Source organism: Anomaloglossus baeobatrachus, chromosome 3 (assembly GCF_048569485.1).
Source record: "Anomaloglossus baeobatrachus isolate aAnoBae1 chromosome 3, aAnoBae1.hap1, whole genome shotgun sequence".
Lineage (NCBI taxonomy): Eukaryota > Metazoa > Chordata > Amphibia > Anura > Aromobatidae > Anomaloglossus > Anomaloglossus baeobatrachus.
The window spans coordinates 51,664,998-51,678,214 of NC_134355.1; positions in this window are offsets into that span (position 1 = coordinate 51,664,998).

Here is a 13,217-nt window from a genome sequence, read left to right on the forward strand (position 1 = left end):
TCTGGTCACATGGGTATGACATCAGCACCGGTCCTTTTAGTCACAAAGTAAAACGATTGCATAATACAATTAGCATAAGTAACAGGGGGAGCGGATAACTATGTATACCCACCCCAGCTATTAGCTGCTGCAGCTTCTGTCACTCAAAAAGCTGCTGATTTTACAAACTTTACTTGCTTGTGTTTCAAAATCTATACATCGTAGCTGACAACTAAAGGTGTGTATAGAATCAGCCTGATAGTGCCAGTATAGCACTGGCTTCAGGTTATATAAGAAAATCCTGGTGATTGGTGCGCTTTAAAAAGCCGGCTTGCAGTCCAGTGACACTACTACTCCAAGGTAACACCTATACACCCACTCCAATATTTACTCTACACCCATGTTGGTAGCGTGTCGGGGCGGGTTGAGGACTGCAGCCCTAGCCTATAGGGTGCTTTGCACGCTGCGACATCGCTACCGATATATCATCGGGATCACGTCATTAGTGACGCACATCTGGCGCCGGTAGCGATATCGCAGCGTGTGACACCAAGGAGCGACGATCGCAAAATCGTTCAAAAACGGTGATCATTGACACATCACACCTTTCCTTAATATCGCTGCTGCCACAGGTACAATGTTGTTCGTCGTTCCTGCGGCAGCACACATCGCTATGTGTGACACCGCAGGAACGACGAACATCTCCTTACCTGCGTCCACCGGCAATGAGGAAGGAAGGAGGTGGGCGAGATGTTACGTCCCGCTCATCTCCTCCCCTCCGCTTCTATTGGCCAGCCGCTTAGTGACGCCGCAGTGACGTCGATATGACACCGAACACCCCTCCTCCTTGAAGGAGGGATTGTTCGGCGGTCATAGCGACGTCGCTGTCAAGGTATGTGCATGTGACGCTGCCGTAGCGATAATGTTTGCTATGGTAGCGAGCACCAAATGTCGCACGAGCGATGGGAGCGGGTGATATAGCGCATAACATCGCTAGCGATGTCGCAGCGTGTAAAGCACCCTTATGACTACCACCCCTGGCTACGTTACAATCACCCACTGTCAGCTATTACCAGTGGAGACTACATTATTCCTTAGTTTGTCAAGCCAAGATCATGGCCACCCCAGAGGTTCTCAACTTCCAGGTAGGCCTAAAGTCACTATGTCATAGATTACATATATTTATAGACCCAAGGCCAAAGAAGCCAAGAATCCAAGAAAAATAGGTCAGACTTGTATATCTATAGGAGGTTCCTTGTAAGCATCATGAGTCACAACGCGAACAGGAGCAACATCTATCCTCAGTGTCCCCCGAGCTTGTTTTCAGCTGTTGCAGAAGGTAAGGACTGACAGCTGTACGTGTGTTAATTTAGACTTTGCTGGAGGTGTCATAATCTAAAGCTATGTTACAGGCAGGAGCATGCAGCAGTCTGGAATGCTTACGTTAGCAAGTCTGTCATTGAGTTTACTTAACACTCATTTGTCTCAGTCTGCTTCAGAACAGAAATGCAGGCAATGAAAACTTATTTAACCCCCTGACAACATCAGCTGAAATGCGATAAAGATGCCAGTTAGCAGATCTCTTCTTTTTACAACAGCCCAGATATTTAGACTGTCTGTCCTATGACCTGGAACGACGTTGCCCAGACTAAACAGTATCACTGACCTTTTTTTTTTATTAACAGACTGGCTCGGAATAAATGGATATTGATGAAGATGATAATGAAGATGATGATGACAGCTTTCATGTTAATAATTAGATTTTTCATGTTATGTTGTAGGCAACACAAAGTTTTAGAGAACCTGCCACCAGGTAAAAGAAAATCAAATTTTTGCTGTTTAACCTGCCCAGTTCCAGCCTTGCTGAAGCATCCCCAGATCATCACTGATGCTCCACCAAATTTCACAGTGGGTGAAAGACACTGTGGCTTGTATGCCTCTCCAGGTCTCCGTCTAACTATTAGATGATCAGGTGTTGGGCAAAGCTGAAAATTAGACTCATAAGAGAAGATCACCTTACTCCAGTCCTCTATGGTCCAATTGGGCAGGTTAATCTTTGCGAGGGACGTATGCATCAAGCTGCATACAAGGTTATCCTGGAAAAACAGTTGCTTCCTTCTGCTCAGGCAATGTTCCCCAACTCTGAGGACTAGTTTTTCCAGCAGGACAATGCACCATGCCACACAGCTAGGTCAATCAATGTGTGGATGAAGGACCACCACATCAAAACCCTGTCATGGCAAGCCCAATCTCCAGACCTGAACCCCATTGAAAACCTCTGGAATGTAATCAAGAGGAAGATGGATAGTCACAAGCCATCAAACAAAGAGGAACTGCATACATTTTTGCGCCAGGAGTGGCATAAGGTCACCCTAAAGCAGTGTGAAAGACTGGTGGAAAGCATGTCAAGACGCATGAAAGCTGTGATTAAAATCATGGTTGTTCCACAAAATATTAATTTCTGAACTCTTCCTGAGATAAAACATTATTAGTATTGTTGTTCCTAAATGATTATGAACTTGTTTTCTTTGCATTATTTGACATCTGAAATCAATGCATTGTTTTGTTATTTTGACTATTTCTCAATTTCAGGAAATAAATACAAAATTCATTGCTTGGAAATTCGGAGACGTTTCCAGTAGTTTATAGAATAAAAGAACAATTTACATTTTACTCAAAAATATACAGAGAAAAATCAAATAAGACCAAAAACTGCCTCTTGATGGGTCCTGTTTAAAAGAAATGGTCTCAGAAACAGTCCCTCTCTTGTCCATGGGCTTTGTCTAGTATTGCAGCCCAGCCATATTCATTTAAATAGCAGAGTTATGTGAATTTCCCAAAATTTGATTCCAGCAGATTTGCTTTAAAGGGAACCTGTCACCAGATTTTCCCCTATAAGCTGCGGCCACCACCAGTGAGCTCTTATTTACAGTGTTCCAGAAAACTGTATATAAGAGCCCAGACCGCTCTATATAATGTAAAAAACACCATTATCATACTCACCTAGGGGGTGGTCTAGTCCAATGGGTGTTGCTGCTCTCTGGTCTGGCACCTCCTCTATGCACCGATTGCCATCCTTCTTCTTCTTCATAGGCCCATGTGGATGACATGTCCTACATCATCCATATTGGCCGGTATTGCGGTCCTGCGCAGGCACACTTTGATCTGCCCTACTGAGGGCAGTTTACAGTATTGCAGTTCGCATGCGCGGGTGGTCTTTAATCTTTTCTCGTGCCTGCATATTACAGTACTTTGATCTGCCCTCAAAGTGCGTCTGTGCAAGACCACAATCCCGGCCTGTGTGAATGACTTAGGACACATCATCCACACTGGGCTGGGTAGAAGAAGGACAACAATCGCTGCAGAGAGGAGGTGCCAGACCGGAGAGCAGTGACACCCATCAAACCGGACCACCCCTTAAGTGAGTATAATAAAATTGTTTTTTACATTCTACACCTTGACCTGGGCTCTTATATACAGTATTCCAGAAGACTGTATATAAGGGGTCAGTGGTGGTGGCCGCAGCTTATAGTCGCCAAATCTGGTGACAGGTTCCCTTTAACTTAGGAGGGCCCCCGCCTTATGCATGTATCGGAGATGACTCCTTACTCATAGGCATACAATGCCTATGAGTAAGGAGTCATCTCCAAAATGCGTAAGGTGTGGGCCTTATTAGGTCCACATCATTGGACATATTTGATTTCATCATGTATGTGATTTCTCAATAAAAAAACTGTACTTTTTATAGAAAATGTTGGTGCTGGACCTTTTTTTGTAAAGTGAAAATATAACATTCTGAAAGATAAGCGCCTGCTAACTGGAGTGTAAAGTTTTGAACAACAATGAACCGTCCACCAAAAAGTGGTGGTTTAAAGTGAACAGTTGGTCCCCTTCTGCGTGTGAGTCATCATCCGGTCCTGGCAAGCCAGCACGCGTATCAGTATGTGGCCTACATGGGTTCTAAGCCTATGCGGCCGAAGTCCACACACCCAGCCAAGATCAGGTATTTCACATAACATTCAAAGTCAGTTCCTCACCCTTGACTGTTGCCTCAGGTCATGCAGGAAAAGCCATCAATTGCTAGATACGATTACTCACTGAAACCCTAACTCTAGAAAAGCTGAAATTTTGATAAAATACTTTTTTTTTCCATATATACAGCAGATAAAAAGTATTGAACACGTCACACAGCACATGTTAAATTTAACTGTTAAATGTGGTAGTTAAAGGGCATATGATAGCTGATTAAACACCCATCATCTGCCAGGAAACATCAAAGTTAGAGAGCCAGCATCTGACCTACGAGTAGGTTATATATCAGTAAGGGGTTAAGCGAATCAGTTATTTCCATCATTCTAGATTATAGTGAATAAGAGTAACCTCAATTCAGATCTAGAGATTAACAGATACATTTGATAGGTTAACAGCCGCGAGTGGATCTCTAATCCACCCGCGGCTGTTAAAGGCACATGATGGCTGATTCGGGCTCAAAGTCAGGGACATGACATATATGTCACAGGTTGTGCTAGAGGGTTAATACACTCACACTACTTTACATGGATAAAAACGCACATTCAATAAAACAATATATATATATATATATAATATATATATATATATATATTTATTTTTTTATTTATATATATATATATATATATATATATATATATATAATTTTACATTAGAATTATGTTCCCAGGTCATTTTACTTCATAATAAACACTGTAAAGGTGAAAGACAAAGACAATGGCAGATTTGTAATTTTTTCTTTACAATTTCATCCCAGTTTGATTTTTTTACCAATTATTCAGTACTTTATATGGTAAAATGAACAGCATTATTCAAAACTTCAAGTTGACTTGCAAAACACAGGCTATGTGTCACGCAAGGAGTATATGTCAGTATGTAATGCGTGACACACACGTTCAGACCGACGGGTGTCTGACGCTCTACAAAAGCACCAACAACAAAAAGGGGAGAACACTGCGGGGTCACGATACAATGGAGGTCCCTGCCGCAATCTGACTCCTGAGCTCCCTAGCATCCCTATAAAGGTTCTTTAAACCTGTCGTCAAGGAGGATACTTTGGACCCTCAGCTGGCCCTAAACTCACCCTGCCTAGTGAGTAGGCCAACGAATTGACTAGACTCACCACTTAACTAAAAAACATGGAGGGAAAGGAAAGACAGACGAGGGAATAAACACAAGGATACAAACACCAAACTTCAGAGCAGCAGACAGACTGTAAAGTAGCAAGTGGATAGGCACAGGATAAATCCTCAGCAGCTCCTTCCACCAGGCTGGCCAGAGTAGAAATAACTTCTAACAGCAGCAACGACTGCTGGGAAGGCTCCAGTATTTAAACCTAAATGGTTGTGGACGCAGAGCAGCTACAGCTGACCTGCCCTGCTTAGAGCTGTTGGCAACAAAACGGAATATAACTGATGAGACGCCAAAGGAAAGGAAACTTCATTGAAATGAGGAGTCTAAATAGAGATGAGAGGCTAAAGGCCTAAGGCTGTCAATAGCCTCAAAACAAAAGGGAAACGACCTTTGGGGAAAGGAGAGAAAAAAATTAAATAGCAAAAATGAAAATTCAACCATCTTGATGCGAAATAAATCTTCTCAGCTCCTCCACCTCTTTACCGTGATACTGGCGGATTGAAGATCATGATGACAGATTCCCTTTAAGATGAAATGTGTAAAAGTTATACTTAAAAAAGAGTTTCATACCCCGACGTCCCTTCCAGACTTTATATGATGAGGAAAAGAAGGTCGATATTTCGATGTTATTACATAATTTATATCTAACTGAGAGTAAAAATGTATCTCTGAAGAGTGAGAGCAAACACCTCGGGCTTAAAATAAAAACTTCTCTATAGTAACTACATGAAGTCTTTCTATTTCTTACTCTGCCATTTGTTGTCTACACTTCTATCTTCAGTTTATTAACATGGACATACGCATGAAATAACTAGGACGTCGCTCCCACAGCTGTTTTTCTCAACTGCTGAGCCGGCATTTTTTTTTTTTTTGCAATGGGCAAACGAGAATAAGCCACCGCCAGATGCCATCAGTGTCTGCAACCTGTGACTCCAAACTGGGGATTGTCCTGGCATGCTAGGACGTGTGTATACATGAAGGCTGAGGGGGCACAGGCTGCACATCACTGGTATAAATATAGGGGATCAAGATCTCATCCACAAAGCTCTGGACAGTGCGGCACCCCCCTACATCTCCGCCCTCGTCTCTGTCTATCACCCCACCCGTTCTCTACGCTCTGCAAATGACTTTACACTAACAGCCACACTAATACGAACCTTCCACTCCCGGATCCAAGACATCTCCCGAGCTGCACCAATCCTCTGGAACGCTCTACCCCAAGAATCTAGGACGAATCACAACTTACTCAGCTTCTGACGCTCCCTGAAAATGCATCTTTTTAGGGCGGCCTATCACACTCCCTAGCCAAACTAAATTTACATAGTCCTTCCACGCCTTCTCAGAACATAACACCCCATCAAACTCCATGGCACCCAAATGCATCTCAAGGTTATGGCTGACTGGTAAAGGCTTCCTTTATCTATCCCGAATTTCCTTGAGATGGCTGAATTGTCATTGTAAATAAGCACTTGCACCTTGTGCCCCCCCATCTCATTGTAGATTGTAAGCTCTCATGAGCAGGGTTGTCTTTTATTTTTTTCCTATTCTAATTATTGTATTCTCTATAACTGTTACTTGTTTGTATATGAGCCTCTTGAATTGTAAAGTGCTGCAGAATATGTTGTCAATATAGAAATAAAGATTTTTTTTATTTTTATTATTATTATTATTATTATTATTATTATTATTATTATTATATTATGATGAAGAAGAAGAAATACAAACTCGGGGCATTGGATGCACTCACAGAAAAGCTTAGAAGAAGGCAATGATAGCTGGAAGATTAGCAAAGTGGTAGTTTATTTTTATAGTGCCAACATATTCCGCAGAATTTTACACTTCAGTGGGGCCTTGTGAAGGGATGACCAAGGGACCACCGCGGTGCAGAATAATTGTGAAGGGATGACTGAGGGACCACCGTGGTGCAGAGTAATTCTAAAGGGATGACCAAGGGACCACCGCGGTGCAGAATAATTGTGAAGGGGTGACCGAGGGACTACAGCAGTGCAGAGTAATTGTGAAGGGGTGACCAAGGGACCACCGTGGAGCAGAGTAATTGTGAAGGGATGACCAAGGGACCACCTTGGTGCAGAGTAATTGTGAAGGGGTGACCGGGGGACCACCGCAGTGCAGAATAATTTTGAAAAGGTGACCAAGGGACCACCGCGGTGCAGAGTAATTGTGAAGGGATAACCAAAGGACCACCGCGGTGCAGAGTAATTGTGAAGGTATGACCGCGGGACCACCTTGGTGCAGAGTAATTGTGAAGGGATGACCAAGGGACTACCGTGGTGCAGAGTAATTGTGAAGGGGTGACCGGGGGACCACTGCGGTGCAGAATAATTTTGAAGGGGTGACCAAGGGACCACCGCGGTGCAGAGTATTTGTGAAGGGATAACCAAGGGACCACCGCGGTGCAGAGTAATTGTGAAGGTATGACCGCGGGACCACCTTAGTGCAGAGTAATTGTGAAGGGATGACCAAGGGACCACCGCGGTGCAGAGTAATTGTGAAGGGATAACCAAAGGACCACCGCGGTGCAGAGTAATTGTGAAGGTATGACCGCGGGACCACCTTGGTGCAGAGTAATTGTGAAGGGATGACCGAGGGACTACCGTGGTGCAAAGTAATTGTGAAGGTATGACCGCGGGACCACCTTGGTGCAGAGTAATTGTGAAGGGATGACCGAGGGACTACCGTGGTGCAGAGTAATTGTGAAGGGGTAACCGGTGGACCACTGCGGTGCAGAATAATTTTGAAGGGGTGACCAAGGGACCACCGTGGTGCAGAGTATTTGTGAAGGGATAACCAAGGGACCACCGCGGTGCAGAGTAATTGTGAAGGTATGACCGCGGGACCACCTTAGTGCAGAGTAATTGTGAAGGGATGACCAAGGGACCACCGCGGTGCAGAGTAATTGTGAAGGGATGACCGAGGGACCACCGCGGTGCAGAGTAATTGTGAAGAGATGACTGAGGGACCACCGCGGTGTAGAGTAATTCTAAAGGGATGACCGAGGGACCACCGCGGTGCAGAATAATTGTGAAGGGGTGACCGAGGGACTACAGCAGTGCAGAGCAATTGTGAAGGGGTGACTGGGGGACCACCGCGGTGCAGAGTAATTGTGAAGGGATGACCGAGGGACCACCTTGGTGCAGAGTAATTGTGAAGGGGTCACCGGGGGACCACCGCGGTGCAGAATAATTTTGAAGGGGTGACCAAGGGACCACCGCGGTGCAGAGTAATTGTGAAGGGATAACCAAGGGACCACCGCGGTGCAGAGTAATTGTGAAGGTATGACCGCGGGACCACCTTAGTGCAGAGTAATTGTGAAGGGATGACCAAGGGACCACCGCGGTGCAGAGTAATTGTGAAGGGATGACCGAGGGACCACCGCGGTGCAGAGTAATTGTGAAGGGGTAACCGGTGGACCACTGCGGTGCAGAATAATTTTGAAGGGGTGACCAAGGGACCACCGTGGTGCAGAGTATTTGTGAAGGGATAACCAAGGGACCACCGCGGTGCAGAGTAATTGTGAAGGTATGACCGCGGGACCACCTTAGTGCAGAGTAATTGTGAAGGGATGACCAAGGGACCACCGCGGTGCAGAGTAATTGTGAAGGGATGACCGAGGGACCACCGCGGTGCAGAGTAATTGTGAAGAGATGACTGAGGGACCACCGCGGTGTAGAGTAATTCTAAAGGGATGACCGAGGGACCACCGCGGTGCAGAATAATTGTGAAGGGGTGACCGAGGGACTACAGCAGTGCAGAGCAATTGTGAAGGGGTGACTGGGGGACCACCGCGGTGCAGAGTAATTGTGAAGGGATGACCGAGGGACCACCTTGGTGCAGAGTAATTGTGAAGGGGTCACCGGGGGACCACCGCGGTGCAGAATAATTTTGAAGGGGTGACCAAGGGACCACCGCGGTGCAGAGTAATTGTGAAGGGATAACCAAGGGACCACCGCGGTGCAGAGTAATTGTGAAGGTATGACCGCGGGACCACCTTAGTGCAGAGTAATTGTGAAGGGATGACCGAGGGACTACCGTGGTGCAGAGTAATTGTGAAGGGGTGACCGGGGGACCACTGCGGTGCAGAATAATTTTGAAGGGGTGACCAAGGGACCACCGCGGTGCAGAGTATTTGTGAAGGGATAACCAAGGGACCACCGCGGTGCAGAGTAATTGTGAAGGTATGACCACGGGACCACCTCAGTGCAGAGTAATTGTGAAGGGATGACCAAGGGACCACCGCAGTGCAGAGTAATTGTGAAGGGATGACCGAGGGACCACCGCGGTGCAGAGTAATTGTGAAGGGATGATTGAGGGACTACCGCGGTGCAGAGTAATTGTGAAGGGATGACCGAGGGACCACCACAGTGCAGAGTAATTGTGAAGGGATGATTGAGGGACTACTGTGGTGCAGAGTAATTGTGAAGGGATGACCGAGGGACCACCACAGTGCAGAGTAATTGTGAAGGGATGATTGAGAGACTACCGCGGTGCAGAGTAATTGTGAAGGGATGACCGATGGACCACCGCTGTGCAGTGTAATTGTGAAGGGATGATTGAGGGACTACCGCGGTGCAGAGTAATTGTGAAGGGATGACCGAGGGACCACCGTGGTGTAGCGTAATTGTGAAGGATATGATTGAGGGACTACCGCGGTGCAGAGTAATTGTGAAGGGATGACCAAGGGATCACCACAGTGCAGAGTATTTGTGAAGGAATGACCAAGGGACCACCATGGTGCAGAATAATTGTGAAGGGATGACCGAGGTACCACCGCAGTGCAAAGTAAGTTACTCTACCAGACGAGTTGACAAAATCAAAGTGAATTTTATATGGGAAGGTTACAAACACAGGCTTCCAAGCAGCAGGAGAAAGAGATACTGGAAGTACGGGAAAACATAACATACAATTGATTTCTTCAGCTGAGGTGACTAGCTCTGTCGCCTCAACTATCACACCAGCAGATTATCCTACTCTGGCTTCTACCCTAACTGGCCTCCACTAAACAGGCCATGCGGACACCTCATTCTAACGCGTATGCTTCTTCAGTGGGGCACAGGCGAGCGGGGGATCCCTCTGAAGAAGCATTTACGATACGCGCGTCAGGGACTTGGATATGTCCTCACCTACCTTTTGACTGGCAGTGTATGCCTCCATCCATGCACCATGGGTAAGTGCCTGACATGAAATACTATGTAATTGTCATTGAAGCTATATACCCTATGGTGTTTCTCCATGTACTTAATATTGAGTACTGACATTTATCTTGTTGTGATGTTCAGAGATACATGGAGTGGATGTGAGATGTTACCTGCTTGTCTTTTGGTGGGTGGGGTGATACAATCTGACTTGCTACCTCATATTTTCAATCTATATGGAAATTGACTACCTCATCATTTTTAGTTGTATGTATATTTAAAATAAAAATGTATTGTCTATTTATGAAGAAGTCTCCTGTACGTGTTTTATACACAATGTATTTATTTAAGCATTTGGAGTAGATTCTATATTATATCAATCGATATTGGGATTTTAATTTAGATAACTATGATTATTCTAAAAAAACTATTTGTATCCCTTGTTGTCTATGCCCTACTTGATAGACTTCTATACATTGCCCTCACCCTGTGTCTTCAGTCAGTTGCACTCAACTTTCCATTAATATGCTTGGATACAGCACTCTGTGAACAGCCAGCTTTTTTAGCAATGACCTTTTGTGGCTTACCCTCATTGTGGAGTGTGTCAATGACTGCCTTCTGGACATCTCTCAAGTCAGCAGTCTTCCCCATGATTGTGTAGCCTACTGAACGAGACTAAGGGACCATTTTAAACGCTTAGGAAGCCTTTGCAGGTGTTTTGTGGTAATTATTCTAATTTTCTGAGATAATGACTTTTGGGTTTTCATTGGCTGTAAACCATAATCATCAACATTAACAGAAATAAACACTTGAAATAAATCACTCTGTGTGTAATGACTCTATAAAATATATAGGAATAGATCCATCTGTGTGTAATGACTATATAATGTATGGAAATAGATCCCTCTGTGTGTAATGACTCTATATAATAAATAGGAATAGATCCCTCTGTGTGTAATGACTCTATATAATATATAGGAATAGATCCCTCTGTGTGTAATGGCTCTATATAATATATAGGAATAGATCCCTCTGTGTGTAATGACTCTATATAATATATAGGAATAGATCCCTCTGTGTGTAATGACTCTATATAATATATATGAATAGATCCCTCTGTGTGTAATGACTATATAATATATAGGAATAGATCCCTCTGTGTGTAATGACTCTATATAATATATAGGAATAGATCCCTCTGTGTGTAATGACTATATAATATATAGCAATAGATCCCTCTGTGTGTAATGACTATATAATATATAGGAATAGATCCCTCTGTGTGTAATGACTCTATATAATATATAGGAATAGATCCCTCTGTGTGTAATGACTCTATATAATATATATGAATAGATCCCTCTGTGTGTAATGACTATATAATATATAGGAATAGATCCCTCTGTGTGTAATGACTCTATATAATATATAGGAATAGATCCCTCTGTGTGTAATGACTATATAATATATAGCAATAGATCCCTCTGTGTGTAATGACTATATAATATATAGGAATGGATCCCTCTGTGTATAATGACTATATAATATATAGGAATAGATCCCTCTGTGTGTAATGACTCTATATAATATATAGGAATAGGTCCCTCTGTGTGTAATGACTCTATATAATATATAGGAATAGATCCCCCTGTGTGTAATGACTCTATATAATATATAGGAATAGATCCCTCTGTGTGTAATGACTCTATATAATATATAGGAATAGATCCCTCTGTGTGTAATGACTCTATATAATATATAGGAATAGATCCCTCTGTGTTTAATGACTCTATATAAAATGTTTCCCTTTTTGTATTGAAGTGCTGAATTAACTTTTTGATTATATTCTAATTTATTGAGATGCATTTGTATCACAGGTTACATACATTACAATTCACATGACGCAATATTCACAAAAGACACGAGACATTTTTCACATTACACTACACAACGCGATTGGCGTTTTCAGGGGGCGCCAGAAACTGGCCACCACTCTTACATAGTCATATCCCAATAAAAAAAGAAAAGGACTGGAGGCACGGTCAGAATGGATCACCAGTAATGCCAGAAATATATTGGATGTTACCTAATTTACAGAGTAAATATTATTTAGTTGCATTTTTTTAAATCACTGGAAAATTCTTTTAACCAAAGTCAGAGTGTGGACTAAGCATAGATGTCTCAGTTGAGCACCATAAGCACATCTGAAGCCTTCCTTATATGTTGCATCAGAAAATGCCCTATTGTTTAAATCAAATTTTGGTATAAAATGTATTTTTTAAGAAAATACATTGGCAATGTTCTTTTTTTCATATCATAATCTACTGTATATTAAAAACCTAATTAGTAATTTTTCGATTTTTACACTGGCCACTAAGGGTATGTGCACACAATCAGGAATCACTAAATCCTGGATGTGGCGGGTTCTGACCTATGGGGCCGCGAATCTGCTCCGCTGGAGACCACAGCATTTCGTGCCCACGATCCGGGCTCGGGCAGTTGCAGTCTTTCGCTGTGTTCTCCCTGTGGAGTACACTCGTCTCCCAACACCAAACAATTGACACCGCAGATCAGTTTTCGTTGCGGGAAAAACAAGCGCAGGGGGCATTGGATTTCTAGAAATTCATCGCCTGTGCTTGTACTGTACAACGCAACGCTTTGAGAGCAGTGAAAACACACTGCATCCAAAACGATGTGAACCCTGATTGTTGACACACAGCCTAAAGGCTGCTTTACACGCAGCGACATCGCGATGCCGCTCGTGAAAGCACCCGCCCCCGTCGTTTGTGCGTCATGGGCAAATCGCTGCCCGTGGTGCACAACATCGCTAGGCCCCGTCACACGGACTTACCTTCCTAGCGACATCGCTGTGGCCGGCGAACCGCCTCTCTTCTAAGGGGGCGGTTCATGCAGCGTCACAGC